Source organism: Nicotiana tomentosiformis, chromosome 7, assembly GCF_000390325.3.
Source record: "Nicotiana tomentosiformis chromosome 7, ASM39032v3, whole genome shotgun sequence".
Lineage (NCBI taxonomy): Eukaryota > Viridiplantae > Streptophyta > Magnoliopsida > Solanales > Solanaceae > Nicotiana > Nicotiana tomentosiformis.
This window is the reverse complement of record NC_090818.1, coordinates 10,842,344-10,846,970: the sequence shown is the minus strand read 5'-3', so window position 1 is coordinate 10,846,970 and position 4,627 is coordinate 10,842,344. Positions and strand designations below refer to the sequence as shown.

At 33.1% G+C, this 4,627-nt stretch overlaps 1 long non-coding RNA gene across 1 annotated transcript; it reads right to left on the bottom strand.

Moving 5' to 3' along the window:
• Positions 1–3,212: 3,212 nt before the first annotated feature.
• Positions 3,213–3,869, bottom strand: LOC138895099 (uncharacterized). Its single transcript, XR_011409293.1, has 2 exons — positions 3,621–3,869; positions 3,213–3,569 (listed from the first exon to the last, which is right to left on the bottom strand). It is a non-coding gene; the product is annotated as an uncharacterized lncRNA (long non-coding RNA).
• Between the last annotated feature and the right edge of the window lie 758 nt (positions 3,870–4,627).

Sequence of the window (4,627 nt, the reverse complement as noted above, 5' to 3'; positions counted from 1 at the left end):
TATGTCAAACTAATGTAGATAACTTTGTTCTCATAAGCAATAGTTTAACTATTAAGTGGAGGCACTCAATAAATTATTTTGCTAAACCAACTGTGATGTAAACCAACTTATCAAGATGAACTGTCTTGAATAGAAAATCTGGAAATTATGCTCTAAATTAAATTATTGAGCAAGTTACCTCACAAACACTAAGTTGCGGGTTAATAATAATCGCACATGTAACCATCTCATAGATGCATCTTTATAAGGTTTACATGGCAGGTGAATGAGTCCATATTCACCTTTGATAAATTTCATAATTCAAGGGATTCAATCCCAATTTTAGTTGGTATAGTAATCGCGAGAACAAGCAACATAAGAGAATTCATAAGGAATCATCTTCAACACTTACCCATGTTAATTCTCATTTATTTTGCGCATCTAAATCAAGATTGCTCAATAGGCCATGCTTGATAAAATTGTCTGTATTAGTAAACTTCAGGTTTACATCATGACATGTGCAATTATGAATAAACTCCAAGTTTATTATGATATGAGTTTTTATATCAATAAACATCTACTTTATTGTGGCATTCTTTTGTTTGTGTAGTACAAACTGAAGAATAAAATAAGTAGCTTTTCACATATATATCACCCGCTACAAGTTGTAGTAATATCAGATATTAAAATTTTCCTTTATTTATAGTCTCAATATAACCAATCGCTTTTGCGAATACTCTATAAACTCAATAAGTTTCTTTGAGACTTACTACAACATAATGCCTTATTGATAATTAATTTTATTCCTCCAAAATAGTAATAATTGGCTCTTTCAGAGCTCTCAATTAATTTGGTACTACCACATATTCATCAACATCCATATGTTGAATATCTCTTTTAAAGAGAAAGTTATACCATTATGGTCATGATCAAAATTATATGCAAGATTTGTTTCTTGCGTTACTATTATCCTTTAATAAACACATTACCAAAATATTTTGGCGTAGAATAGGTATGTGACCAATGACCATTCATGCCATAATAATGACATTATTTTCTTATATCATATCAAACCTCCTTCTAGAGGTGAGTGTGGTATATACTACTAGCACACTCATATTCTTCCAAAAATAAATATGTATTCATAAATCACATGTTGTCACATTCACATCATGAATGGACCATAATCATATATATGTGCTTTACAAAATCTCATGTCAAATCGATGATAAATGTTACTTTCACATAGTGAAGGATTATTTTGAGAATACTTATTATTCTCATTACCACAATGATGATGATTATAATTTCGTCTATTGCCACGTCCACATCCATTGATACATTCATGGTAATAATTTTATCTTCTTTTAGACGTATCACATACTGCTATCATATTCTCTTTAAAAGAATGAGAATGAAGCAAATTCAATGGGACATGTTTTCACTTCTTGTGCTCACAATCATGCATGAATTTGATCATGGCAAGACATAGGAATTTTACCACTTTTGGTGGTTATAATTTCTTACAAACTCTATTAGAGTTATAATCAAAATTTATTGTCTTTGCTTGTATTTAAAATCAAATTATAGAATTTCAAGAATTCAAAAGAGAAAAATAAAGTAAAATACTTACTTTAAATCCAGAATTTAATCATGAAGGAAGTTCATGGAACAATTGGCAATCATTATGCTCAATCCCAAAACTTCTACTTAATTGGTTAGAGTCTCGTGCTGATAATGTGTTATAAAACGATAAAAGAAGAAGAAAAATATTGCATAGAAAGAGAGAGAGGGAATTCTTATTGAAGGGATCAATTACAATGGAATAAAACTCTCTATTTATAGGAAAAACGTGACTTAGCCACCAAGTAAAAAACTCTAAAATCTCTCTAAAATATAGACATTCACCATAAATAAAATACTATTTATAACAAAATTCGAATTAATCGAGTTATTAAGTGTCGGATAGTAAGTGATTAAATAAACAAAACATAGACATATGAAAGTATGAATTTGAGAACATAAAAGCTCTTTATGTCTTAACATCCAATATAATTGGTAACGTATAAATTAGTTTTTTCCCAGTATAAATTAGGTAATTAAATAAATTTCTTTTATCATTATTGATCAAAGTTCAGTTCATTTGATCGTTTTATCTTGAAAAACATGAATTTTTCTTATAAAAAGTTTTATACTTTGTATCTTTAACCAGATTTTATTAATTTTACTCATTCTCCATTTCTCCTTTTGAAATAACTTACGGTAAAATAAAATAAAAATCGACAATAATGTTATATGATAAAATTGTAAACTTGAACAAAAATATAACCCAACTTTTACTTTTATTATATAATCTATCACTATCCTCTAATTCTCGTTCTAGCTTCGTGTTCCCTTCTCACTCTATGTAATGTTCGTTCGATTTCTGGATCAAGAGGAATGAGGTTGTTTGCACTTCTACTCCTCTGCATTCGAGAGTAAACCCTGCGTTGACACAAACCAGGCAAACTGAAAATTAAAACTTGAAAACAAATATCTAATAAAAGCTTAACTTAGTCACGTAGCTAATTTCTAAGTCCCCGGCAACGGCGCCAAAAACTTGTTGCGACCAAACACACTCACGCAAGTATACGCGGTCGTCAAGTAATAAAGTGACTCAAAGTCGGATGTCGAACCCACGAGGACTTATGATTAACTATTAACTAAATTAGCCTATCTTAATTATCTAAACAAGAATTAAATCTAAAAATATTTTATTCCAACTAATTAAATAAGAAAAATATAAATAATAGACTTTGAACAGAGAAAGAGCAGATTTTAATGATATCAATGTAATGAAAACGATCTAGGGTTATGGGCTATCTAACAATCCTATTGTATTCTTCAATTGAATTGACCGACTAATTTATCTAGCTTATTGGTTGACAGAGTTAATATTGCTCATAAGAATCTGTCGAGTTCTTACTCGCCTATTCAAGCTAACCTAACGCCTATATGTCTATGGAGTTAGAATCAACAAGAACGCATTTATAATTCCTGTAAATCAACCCAGCAAGGTAATTAGGTATATGTCTATCCTAACCACGAATCCGTTCCCCGATGCCCGAGTTCAAGAACTTGCCCTACTCAATCCTATATGCAATATAGAATTCCCACTTTCGAGTTCAATTCTAGATTCGTAGATAATATTCAATTGGTGATCAAGCAATTAAATAATTAAGTGCAAGATTGAATAAATAAACTAATATGATAAATCAAGAAGTCAAAATCAATATCCGAATAACAATAGTCATGAAAGAACCACAACCCTAGAACGTGAAGTTTAGCTCCACATAGACATGGTAGCCAAACAACAAATCATATAAAGAAACATAAAAATTACTAAGTTTGGTGGGAGAAAGATGAAACTCGATGAATTCCGGCCTCCACAGCTTTTTCGTGGCTTTTTCCCCCTTCCCAATATGTTAGATAACCTAAAAGAGGCCTTTTTGGCTTATATATTGCGTACAAAAGTCGTGGGCCAAAGCTCTCCTATTCCTAGTCCAAATCGGCTTCAGGGATTGATGCTAAGGTGGATGCGACGCATCCACCTTGTCCTCCATTTCAATTTTTGCCTGCGAAGGTGGATGCGACGCATCCACCTTGTCCTCTATTTCTCAGCTTGCATGCGATGGTGGACGCGACGCATCCAGCTTCACTTCTACTTCCCAGTTTCGCATGCGATGGCAGACGCGATGGCCCAACTTCACTGCTAAGGTTGCATGCATGATGATGTTTTCCTAGGTTGGATGCGACGCATCCAACCCTTCTTCCTCTAGCTAAACCACCTTTTCTTCATATTTTGCACTCCGAACACCTTAAATCGTCACACATAACTTAATTAGTCATCAAACCAATAATTACACCATGTTGGGTGTTTTAAAGATTAAATAACATCAAAAAGTGGTTAAAGCATGGGCAAAGTAACATCAACACATATCGAAATATGCCAAACATCACTACCCCACACTTAAACCTTTGTTCGTCCTCGAACAAACCATCCTATAGTAGACGAGACAAAATTAAACTCTTATCATTCAAAGCACACTACATCTATGACCATGGTTATTTGCTACAATTAGGCTCTAGACTATGCATCAACACACTTTCCTTTTCTTAGGCCCTTCTTTAAACATATTCGAACAAAGACAACATGCTCATAACAATCCTAACCTCAAAAACCGACTCAATGTTACAATGCACTCATGGCTTGAACACCCAACATCATAGAGAAGTCTAATAACGTTACCTATCCCTCGTGAAACCATGTGCCCTCACAACAAAAGCAAAGAGAGTAGAATTAATCCACACATTCATGCTCACAAAGAAAATCGCTCACTCTCACAAAAGAAGTCGCATGCATGCAGTTAGTACCATAGGCTTGCCCTTAATGTAAATCTCTACTAATGTAAGCTCGCTCGATCTAAAATCAATTAGGACTTTTTCATGGTTGTAATGTGGGCTAAGGGACGGGTAGGATATATTTAAGGAATAGTGATTCACCCTCCTAAGCACTTTAACACATCATCAAATAACTTAAGCGCAAATTCTTCAACACCACTTCAATTTCACAAATAATATCACCCCAACAATATTTCCTCCTTCTTTA